Source organism: Hipposideros armiger, unplaced genomic scaffold (genome assembly GCF_001890085.2).
Source record: "Hipposideros armiger isolate ML-2016 unplaced genomic scaffold, ASM189008v1 scaffold_249, whole genome shotgun sequence".
NCBI classification, from domain to species: Eukaryota; Metazoa; Chordata; class Mammalia; order Chiroptera; family Hipposideridae; genus Hipposideros; species Hipposideros armiger.
In genome coordinates, this window is record NW_017731599.1 from 1,713,539 (window position 1) to 1,725,179 (window position 11,641).

General features: G+C 37.8%; 1 pseudogene; it reads right to left on the reverse strand.

Annotated features, from left to right (window-relative positions):
* Window positions 1–4,038: 4,038 nt before the first annotated feature.
* On the reverse strand, window positions 4,039–6,130 carry LOC109389921 (60S ribosomal protein L38 pseudogene; annotated as a pseudogene).
* Between the last annotated feature and the right edge of the window lie 5,511 nt (window positions 6,131–11,641).

Below are 11,641 nucleotides of genomic sequence, written 5' to 3' on the forward strand. Positions count from 1 at the left end.
ACACACACACACACACACACACACACACACACACACTATGGCTAGCACTTAGACACTCATCATTTTAAGGAAACCAGCCTCCATGGAACATGTATAAACACCCCATTGAGTATGTGGATTTTATATACTGAATCTCTTTAGCATTCCATAACTTTTCCAATAAAATTAAACTTCAAGAAATCTTGACAATGACAATTTCTTTACGATTTTTAAAAACAGAATATTGCATATAGACATGAAAAGAAGAATTTTGACTAAAGAGAAGCCTAAGCTAACGGCATTCAATAACAGATTTTGGGTAGGTAGCTTGTATGAAATACATGTAGTAAGGTTTACGTGAATTCTCAAGCCTGGCAACATGATAAGTTAGAAAAGGACTGGAGATCAAGTGAGACAACCGAATACACCACACACAAATCATGATGCTTATAGAATTGCTGTAATAGACATACTGATTTGTTTCTGATCTTCCTGGCAGCCCAGGTGAAACTGGAAACACGATCGCTTACAGAGCTCTCATTTTCCTCAAAGAGAAAACGTGCTCAGTGCTGGGGAAAGCCCCGCATTCCCCAGAATTTCACCCTTAAATAAAGCTTTCACAAGGTGCTTTGTAAAGGATGTGGACAGATGGATTCCTTGTGCAGGGAAAGAAGAATTTCCATACATGAACAAAAGAGTGATTAATAGCTAGAATCAGGATTCGTGACCAGAATCAGGGTTAACGTGTGCCAGATTAGAAAGGTCAAATAACATGACTTTGAAACTTGTGTTTTAGATCCTTCTGCAAGTCTTTGTAGGATTTATCCCTAAGAGTAAGCTGAGCATTCCTTAAGCAGAAAGGACCACCAAGATCATGGGAATTGAGGTGCTCATCTGTACAGACAGAATGTGGAAAGAGAAGCGTCACAGATATAATAACACAGAGGAAACTAAATATTTTTCCTAACCTATAGCCAATTTGGTACATTTACACGTCCTACTGCATGAACAAAGCAAGCAACCGGTCCTCTGTGTCAGAGGAATGTCTGAGGAACCACGAGGCTATTGTGTGACCTGGCCTTACTGAAACTCCATTTCCCTGTTGTTGACGTTAAGACTAGAAAATAAAGTCTCTGTTAACTATGGTGTTTGGTGATTTGATCGGTTGCGCCTTCCTTCATGTGTTTTTCTGGCCAACGCCACTAGGAATAGACCCCACAAATTTTCAGCGAGATCTCACCGCGTACCTGAGAGGAAAACGACAGAAATCTAAAGGTCCCGGAAGAGGTATGACAAAGCGACTGTTTGCTGAACTCTTTCTCTGGGTCCAGCATTGTGCTCTGTGCATGTCATCATGTATCCTATTTTTATTCTTATTTAGCAGATGAAGAAACCAGAGGTCAACATGGTTAAGAAACTTATTTGAAGCTCTCAGGGAAAAAGCAAGGTTTCGATCCTAGGTGGTGGACTGTACATGTTGAACCAAACATTATTCTAAAGTAATGGCTTTTGGAGTGCAGTCCTAGAAACAACCGTGTCAGCACTATCTGGGGATTTGTTAAAATTTCAAATTCCTGGGCCCAACTGCAAACCTGATGAGTCAGAAATCCTAGGGGGAGGGCACACAATCTGATTGAAGGAACTCTCGGGTGATTTCAGAGTGCTGTACTCTCCTGCCTGAGAACCACGGTTCCATTTGCTATATTTCTTGGTTCCTGCCCATAATTCATGCCCTTCAGGACCACAGGCTGAAGTTCTCACAAGTCTAGACAAGGGGTTACTCACTGTATCTAAGGAGACCTTCTCTCCATCTCAGTTAGAGTCTGCGTGGTGTGGCTTATTGGGAGAATCTCATTTACCCATAAAAAAATAATGATCTCTTACTGATGTAATGACTCCTATCAATCATGTTAACAACCTCAGCGAAAGGTCATCTTGGTAATTTATCTGTATCAGCTGCTTCTCACTGTGACCCAGACATTTAGAGATGCAGTTGCAAAGGTGAGATTACAACAGTTTGGAAGAGAATGATTGCTGAGGGAGCCCAGTTGTCCTCCCAGCTGAGGATGATGGAGCAGGGTCACTTGTGGAAGAGCATGGCCTAGGAGCTTTCCAAGCAGAACGAAGTTACCTGACATATCCTCCAGCGCAACATACAATTCTAATGGCTAAGAGCAATAGATGGCTTACAGGCTCCGGACATTTTATTTACGCAACAAACACGAAAGTACATCTACATGCATCTCTAGTTTAAGCACCTACCGTGTACTTGTGATTGTCGAAGTGCCAGTCTTTAGAAAGAGCACTCCATCGGAACGAGAGTACAAGCCCAAGTTCACCATGGTTACCTGTCAACACATTATGGAGTGGTAGAAAGGTGAAGGACTATGGGAGAATTTAACTTAACATTTTCAGTTACTTTCACGTGACCAACAGCGAATTACTGTCTTTCACATTCGCTATTTATTCATCTATAAAATTAAAGTTGTGATATCTACTTTAAGGGGCTATGATTATATAAAACATTTGTAGAACATAGGCTTCATATGTGTTCTCTTTTTCTTCTCTACCTTTCTTTCCTGGCTGCTAAGATCAGAGCTAAATACCTCTATAATTTGATCATTAAGATTTAGAGCCTTAAACCTGAGTTAAATGTAAGACCCATTGATTTTCAAGTGTGCATAATAAAGTTTATGTATGGTATTGATAGGTGCTATAGGGAAATGTAATTTTTCCCCTTTAACTACATTTTGTTAAGGTTAAAAAACATAACACTGATATAAATATATATATATATATATATATATATATATATATATATATATATGGTTGTCAGAAAAACACAGAAAAAATATGTCATGACTTTTCCGACAACCCAATATATATAATATGAAATTCCTTACCACCTAAAATAGAAGCTGTTATTATCCAAATGGGCTTCATTAATTAGTTGTGTATTAAATTAGAACCTTGAAAAAAAACTGATATTAAAGTAGCTTAGAGAAAATAAGCATAAAAAAAAGTTGATGGGGGAAGAAACAGCTTCTCTGTGCTTAGTATCTCCTAACACTGTAGGGGAGGAGGTGTCTATTAATATAATTAAAATCATACCACTAGTGATTGAGTAAATGCATGGGGCCAGGAACTCCACTCTGTGATGGTAAAGGATGGATAAGGAAACCACCACCTCTGTGCTTTTGGAGTTCAGAATCTAAGAGGAAAGACAGGGGAAATCCACTAGGGGTAATTAATTACTAGTTAAGTAATATTTTCTTGTAAGCCCTTGTCCAGACAGAAGGTATGCTACTTAGGCAAATTAGGAATGATATTCTCCAAGATTTTCAAGTATGTGAGTTACAGTCCCTGGGAGACCATTTGAGGATCAGTAGTAGACAATTTACCTACTGGAGCTTCGGCAAAGTCTTTAGATTGGCCTGACCGAGCCATAATAGCTTTGTAACTAAAAAGGCTCAAGTGCGTTTCCCAAATCTCAATGGAAACTTCAGTTTTCTTTAATCTTGAAATCTCTGAGCCAGTTTCCTAATTTGTAAAATGTGTCATTCATAGCAGGGCTCAAAAGTTTTCCTGCCAAAAACATAGACAATGATATCAAGTATTCTCATGATTGGTCTTACAAAATCACATGGGTAAGATGGCGTCTGCCAGATCATTCCATTCCAAGATTTTTGTTTTTCCTTTTACAATGAAAGGTTATGCTGTGGTGTTATACTTTGAGAAGTTTACAATTAAGGGATTTTAGTGTGAGGTTAAACACTGGGAGCACGTAAATACACTATTTCCCAAACAATTGTATTTAACCATTTCACATTCAGTGATGACCGCTGCCTGGAATAATTATTACATTGGTACCTACAAAATAATGATTTTTAAAAAATTGTATCATTTTTTTATACAATTACTAACTGGCATTTTTATCCCTCCAAAAAGTTTTGTTTTGTTTTGCTTTTCATTTTCACCTCCTCTTTCTTCCTGCCTTGCTTTTTTTTTTAATAAAGAATTTTGTTTTAAATTAATAAAGTTAAAATCAGTGTACTTGGTTCATTTCAGCTTTTCCACAGCCAAACCAATGGATAGGTACTGCTTCTGTTTCTCTACCTTTTCTTTGTGATGACCAAGGTATAAAGGTATCTGCTACGATGAACTTTGAACTTCACATTATCCTTATTTTTCTTGATTTTGACAGATTGGTATCGTTTCATCCGGCTGTGAGCAGAAAGTCCCTGATTTCCTCAGTTTTGCCAGGTGTCACACCGTAAGCTGGAGAGTCGGTCGCCAGCACAGCGAGCAGTAAGGAGCAAGGAGAACAGAAAAGTAAGAGACTTCCGTTTCCAGGCAACTAAACCCTCCCCTGGAGGAAACTGTGTGTTTTTGATAATTTATTTTGAATATTACTATGCATTATAACCCAGTGCTATTATTATTGTTGATGTCAAGTTATCCAAGATTTGGACAGTAGTAGTCTCTTCAAGCTAATCCCTGTGTCCTTTCAACATAGAAAAATAAAGACTTTTCTTTGACCACTTCCTACTTTGTGGCATAGAGATATGCCATCCTTGTTCGTTTTATGTATTTTAGGTAAATTGATTTATCTGTTTTCTAATTACCATATTTGCCGGCGTATAAGACGACTGGGCTTATAAGACGACCCCCTAACATTTCCACTCAAAATACAGAGTTTGTTATATACTCGCCGTATAAGACTACCCCCTCTTCCGCACACCTTCCACACACCAAATAAAAGGTAAAACAATATCAGATTTGATTTCAACATTTATATTTATATTCAAATGCTTATGACATGCAGGAAAACTGTCACAAGGCTGTATGTAATCAAACATATACATAAATTGCGATTCGCGATTTTGCGCTATCATACTGGGTGTATGGTCGGCTGTGTGCGATTTTGCGAGTGTGGTAAAATCGCATAACAGCAAAATCGCATAACAGCCAAGCATACACCCAGCAGCGCTGCTGATGCCTGAACGGTATGTGGAATGAAGTGGGCGGGCATCGGGAGGCCACTATGGCAGGGGGCAAGCACTATGGGCAGTCTATCTGAAGTGTACCTGGCGTATAAGACGACCCCCCACTTGGAGGCATATTTTTCAGGGCCAAAAAATCGTCTTATACGCCGGCAAATACGGTATGCTGAAGGGGTAAATTGCGTGTAGTTGTGCTGGTTCTTTCTCTCTTTCTGACCTTCTTTTCTTCCCATCTTTCATTTTTTCTGGTTATGGTATAATTTTTGGAATTTCAAATTGTATGGTCACTGTTACTTCAGGTACTTGGAATTTCTCAAGTCTAATATTTTTGCTAGATTATGTCTCAGAGTTGATAATTCTAGGTCAGTTTTCCCCACATACACAGTAGGCTTTTAAATACTATGCAGATATTCAGGTCTGCTTTTATAGCACCAACATTTTCTTGAATTATATTTTAAATATTAACTCTCATCAACAGTTCTGTTTCTCTTCTTCAAGGATGGATCACCCTTAGCAATCTTTTATATCCATCACTATCTAGTTGCTTTATGTTAATTTCATCACTCTCTTCAATTCTTTTTATGATATTTCAATTGATTCTATTGGAAAATGGGTATATTTGTGATTTCTCTTTACTTACATTTTTTTTCCTTATTTTTCAATTGTCTTTAATATTTTTCTTAAATTTTGTCAATTTTCATTGTGCATTTTTCTCATTTTGGGCCATTTTTTTCTGAGTCTATAAATCTAGGACTCAAATTGTTTTACTTTCTACTTGAAAGACTTAAAATATATTTAATTCAAGTTGAAATATTATGGTATAGTTTACTTATTCATTGAGGTTGAGTATTTTGGGGGAGACAATTCATCAACTGAAATATTTTCTAATGTTCAATTTTCTTCTTATACTAAATGTATATGGTATAGCTGATTAGACATCTTTTATTAAATTTGAAATGTTTTATATTATCCTGACCAAGTAATAATAGGTGATTTTATATTGACAGAGTGAAGAGTTTGGGTGACTTACTGGTTTTTTAGCTTAAGAGTGCCTCTTTCTTTTAGCACAGTGAAGCACAGACCATTAAGAAGTGTACTTTCTTTTAAAAAAATGTACTTTCTTCCATTTTCACAATATCAAGTGCCATGATCCACTAGATTTCAGCTATGTTCTCATTATTTCCCCTGTTGACATGGCACATTCCTCCCGCTTAAGATGGGTTGTATCTGTGTTCTATAGTATTGGATATCAGCTACCTTCTCTCCTTTTACACAGTCTCTACCTGCTTCTGTTTTAGTGTGGATTATAGAGCTGGATCAACTGGTGTTTTACAGCTCTGTCCTTATTTCTTATAACTTAAAGATTGTAGAAGTCTCTATACTATAACTATGTGACAGGTTGTAGGTGATGAGTTATTGCCCTGCTTTTTGACTAGTATGTTTTGGGGAGGAAATATGAAGGAATTCTGATTTAAGAAACCTCTGTTATCCTATAGTTTCCAACAAACCCTTTAATTCACTTAACTTTTTACCACAGACAACCCAGCGATGAGCTAGAAGAGTGAGGATGAGAATCAATCTTGTGTGTATATGTGAATGTATTCATAGAATAGTACATGTGGATTTCGTCCTTCAGTCTATACCTAGGGGAATTAGCAGATCTTGTTTATGGTATAGTGATTGGATACTGTCTAAGGTCTCATTACCTCAGGTATTCAACTGAGCAAACAAGGCACAGGTGACTCAGGGAAGCCTTTCCACATAGGGCCTCAGGTGTGGGGGTGTCTGATGCATTAGAAAATATGGTAATGCATTTGAACAAAAGACACAGAATCTATGAACAAAAGACACAGAACCTATAACTGAGAACCTGTTTTTGATGTGACTTTCAGATCCCTTTTTATCTAAGTTGACAAAGGAATTTTCTGGGTCCCACAGACCTAAGTCCAACTATATAGTTATCAGATACCTTTATATTCAAATTCAATACTGAATTAATAAACAAAAAGGTATTTTAATACTTTTATAAATGGCAATGGCTTAGACTTCACATAGATATCATTATCCATTATTCTTTCTCATTGATGGCTTTCTTTGACTTCATTCCAACTTACTTACTCTTGTTTCCAGTCACATCCAAACACCAGTTTAAAGCTACCCCATGAGTGTTCTAGTAAGCTCATGGGAAGACAAGTGAATGACTTTCTGAGTACTTATTTACAGAGATATTTGCATGAAAGAGATGATACTGGAAATGCTAGGTTGCTTACCATAGTCTGTAATTAATTTGGAACAGTCTAAAAAATGCCTTAAAATGGTCATATCTATGAATTTCCTCTCCCCAAGCAAAAGCAGATGGGACAAAGTATCCACAGCCTTAGCACTGAACCTTTCGCTTCACTGTTTTGTCTATTTTGTTTTTCGGCAGTATCACTCCTTCCTACCTTTTGATATCGTAATTCATTCTCTCTGGCCTTGTAACGCCTTTCAGGTTATAGCCTGAGTACTGTCTTACTGGTTAAAACCTTTGTCTCCTCATTCTCAATCATGACTTGGGTTTCCCACTAGCTAACCTGTCTTAATATATCACGGATAAATTCTATGTTTAGATGTGGACAAATGTTTAGATCTGGACAAATATACATCTATGTCACTGAGATGTACTGCCACTGAGATAATTGCCTGTTTTCCAGAGGGAACTAAAAGGCAGTGGATGGTTTCAAAATTTATTAAATATTTGGTGATAACTTGCTATGTAACAGGCGATGTGTTGGTGAAGATGTAATGGCGACCAAGAATGTGATCTCTCCCTTCACAAGATAAAGAAAGGTGTCAACAGTGTTTTCTTGGTTTGTTTGTTTGTTTGTTTTTCTTCAGGAAAATTAGTGATGCTACAGAAAGGAAGTCCAGGACAGTAGGGGAACACCAGGGCATATATAATGAGAGGGGACAGGATCCTTCCCTAGTTAGAGAGATGACACATTGAGAGCAAATGATAAGCCAAAGTTGTAACATTAGAGGATTGGGGCTCTGATCAAGTTGTCTCAGCCAATCTCCAGCTAAGCGAGCCACCCCAGCTGAGGGTCCAAGTCATCATAAAGCAGAGGCATTGCCACTGGGCGTGGCCTAAATTCCCAATCAAAACAAAATCACGAGCATAACAAAACGTTGTTGAATTATGCGCTGAATTGGGGATACTGTGTAACATAGCATTCATTAGCCATAACAAAATTGGTTATCTGGAAGTGACACACCACCATAATACCATTTCAAGCATGTGGCATTGACTTTGGAAGAGTGGATGGAAGCCGGAAGTTCCTTAAGAAGACCATTGATGAGGTCTTGAAGAATGATGAGGGAAATGTTACCAGAGGCTGGAGAAAAAGAGACACTTGTCCTGTAGTGTTAGAATGTTTGGAGACACTGTTGCACAAGGAAATGTGGAAAGGAGAAAGAGTACCTGATTGACTCCTGGATCTGGCTGGGAAATTTGCAGGCAGAAGGTTAAAAATAGAGTGATTAGCTTCCTCAAGCTTACTATGTTAACATATGGCAAGATGAAGTCGAACTCAAGAAGGCACTGTTGAGTTTCTGAGGATAATTTAGAGGAATCATAAAAGAGTAAGGACTTTGTTGGTTCTAAAATGAAACTTCTTTTTAACCCCAGCAAAAGATTCACAAAGGTAAACAAACAAACAAACAAAAAACCAAAAAAAAAATGTTGTTGAAAAAGAGATTGTTCCAGGCACCCCTGTGCATGTATTGGATAGGTGAGTGCCGAATCTTACTTGATATCCAAAACACCAAAACTAACAGCAAGAAGAAACAAGCATTCAAGCTCACAGTCAGAAGTGAGGGCCCAAACATATGCACTCACTTAATCAAACCAAGCCATCTCCAGAAATCCGAGTCACCCCAGTTGAAGACGTCACTTAACAGATGAGACACCCCTTCTTGCTCTTCCTAGAGTCCTGAACCACAAGATTTTGAGAACACTAAAATGGTTGTTTATGCCACTGAGTTTTGGGGGGTGGGGGGTGATGTAGCAACAGATGACAGTAAATGCACATTCAATGTCTCCATGTAGGTATTGCCATGTGTGATGGTGAGTTGTAGGTATTGATTAGACTGGGCCAAGGGATACCCAGAGAGCTAGTTTAACATCATTTCTGGTGTGTCGGTGAGGGTGTTTTTGGAGGAGATTAGCATTTAAATTGGTGGACTGAGTAAATCTGATGTTACTCCCCAGTGTGGGTGGGCAGTACTCAATCTTCTGAGGGCTTGAATAGAACAAAAAGGCAGGTGGAAGAAGGTTGAATTCAATCTCCCCCTGTCTACTGGAGCTGGGACCTCAGTATTCTGCCCTTGCTGTTCCTGGGTCCCAGGCCTTAAGATCCGGACTGAAATACACACTCGCACTCTGGCTCTCAGGCCTTGGAACTATATACCAAAAGCTCTCCTGTGTCTCCAGCAGATTGTGGGACTTCTCAGCCTCCATAATTGCATTAGTCAATACCTTATAATAAATTTATCTGTATCTGTATCTATCATCTATCTATCTATCTATCTATCTATCTATCTATCTATCTATCTATCTATCTATCTATCTATTCCCTTTTCTGTTTTTCTGAGAACCCTAATGCTTTATGAGCTTAGAGATCTAAAGAAAGCTTTACTCTTGAGATATAGATGTGGAATTCATCAAAACATAAACAACAATTGAATCAATGAAGGAGGAAGAAACAACTCAGGGAGAATGAGTGGAAGTGAGAAGAAATGATATTAACAATGACCATAAGAGACAGATAATTAAATAGCTATACACAAACATTTTACCTACTCCAGTAGAAATATTTACAGATGTTAGAGTTGTAAGGAAGAGGCAATTTCTTATCTTGTCTGAGCAGATCACAGATGACTGTAAAGAGAAATTATGCTTGAACATAGTTTGAAGGTTGAACGAGAATTCACCAAATGAAATGGCAGAGTAATGAAGCAGCATGTTCAATAGGAATGATGTAGGAAAGATGGTTAGCTCTGCAACAGAATTTGTGCTTTCTCTTTCATAATCTGAGATTATCATTGAAAGAAGGTTGCTCAGCAACAAGCCACAGTTCCTAGACACATGGCTTGTGACTTCATTCTTACCAGTGAAAAGTGAGAATAATTGATGTATGTCACTTCTGTGCCAGAATTTTAAGTGTTTTTTGTATTTTTGTTTTGTTTCGTTTCAGTTTTGTTTTGTTCTTTTCCATTTTCTCTATCTTGGTTAGCAGAGAGATCTTACAGCTTGGGAACTGGAGTCAGCCTGGGGCCTGAGTCATCATGTGGAGGAGATAAATCATCTAGTGATCAGGAACATCCTCAGTTTACAGTTTCATGAATAAAAATAAAATTCTATTTTGTTAAACCACTGACATTTTATGACTTACTTGTAACAGCGCATAACATTATCCTCTTCTGCAGCTCTACTAAACTGTTTTTAGGTTAGGGTATTAAAGAAGTATGGCAAAAAAAAAATTGAGAGTTTGCAGGGATCAGATGTCTAGGGTATTATGTGTTCCTGACTGAATTTAACACATTTTCTTAAAGGCAACTAGTAATTTGACGTGATCTAAATTCTCTTTTTAGATGTAAGCACAGAATATCACTTTACTGTTTTTGATCCCAATTTACCTCCCCCATTAACATAGAATATCATTACCATCAGAGTATTTTTGCATGCATTTGCAACTCTTGTCTATGTCATTTTCCTTTTAGTCTACTTCTATTATCCTTTTGCAGAAAGCCAGAGAGAGAGAGAGAGAGAGAGAGAGAGAGAGAGAGAGAGAGAGAGAGAGAAATATCATTTTTAAAATGCAAGAAAACCTACAGTGAACTTCCAATAACCCTTCAAATTCACAAGCTTTATGCTGCAGAAGTTTGATTTATTGAATGGTAGAATAATAGTACTTTTCTCCCCCACTGAACTTATTAGTGTGTGGCTCACACCGTGAAGAAAAAAGTAATGAGTGAAATGTAACTATTTGATATCTCTATTGTGCGTGTGTTGGGAAGTGTAGAGGAAGAAGGGAGAAGATTCTCAAGTAGCTTAGCTATACGTTTTTCACAATGGGACACATTACATAACTACTTCTTGTTGAACTGTGATGATAACAGAGCCACCTTTATAAACATGCATACAGGGGAAACTAATTAGGCACTGACAATAAGCAAATATTATTCTCTTAATTAGATCTTCTATTGGAAATCCTGCTTTGTTCCTGCTACTCCAGTGTGAATGACATTTGAATCATAACAGTGTCTCACAAAACGGCCTTTCAGGGATGAAAAAGACAGGCGCAATGTCACAGTGGATGAATGCCTTTTCAAATCTTCGCTAATCTGAAGTCAATGAAATGCAGTCCTCAAAACAGCTGCTTTTGCTGATTTGTATTCCCGCATAATTAGAGCTGAAAGTGTTCAGTCTGCACGTTTTTAGTATTCATACATTTTGATACTTCTTTTGTCACATATTATTTTTACATAGCTGGTTATTATCTTGTAGTTGGAAAGCTCAACGTTGGGTTAGGGTGAGGGATCTAGAGGGCAAATGCAATTTGATGGTTTATCAGTTCAAATCCTCCTCCTTAAATCACTCAATCTCTCTCCTCCTCTTC